The 351-nt window shown below is 39.9% G+C and overlaps 1 protein-coding gene across 1 annotated transcript in view; it reads right to left on the reverse strand.

Moving 5' to 3' along the window:
* Positions 1-351, reverse strand: part of LOC119587087 — a gene marked incomplete at its 5' end in the record, with an annotated part of 52,255 nt that overhangs the window by 23,040 nt on the left and 28,864 nt on the right.

Here is a 351-nt window from a genome sequence, read left to right on the forward strand (position 1 = left end):
CAGTCGTTAAAATTCTCTAGGGAATAAGTAAGCTTCAACTTTCAACAGGCTATTATACAATAGTGCTAATTATCTCTTTAAGTACCTTGGCAAATCCTATCCTAATCATAACGGATACACACTCTCGCATTTAAGGAAATAGTATAATCACTCCCTGATCAAATCCAGAACCGTATTCCGATATGCGAGATTATCTAATCATTTGACCTTTAAAGATGCAGTCCTGGAGAGTCTCTGGGTTACTCTGTTTCATGTGCAATGAACAGGGATAGGAGATCCGTGTTGTATGTGGTAGGGGGCAATAGGTGGAGAGAGGTATATGTGAAAACAAGATGTAGGGTGACGGAGAAG

The sequence above is a fragment of the Penaeus monodon genome, chromosome 22 (genome assembly GCF_015228065.2).
Source record: "Penaeus monodon isolate SGIC_2016 chromosome 22, NSTDA_Pmon_1, whole genome shotgun sequence".
NCBI classification, from domain to species: Eukaryota; Metazoa; Arthropoda; class Malacostraca; order Decapoda; family Penaeidae; genus Penaeus; species Penaeus monodon.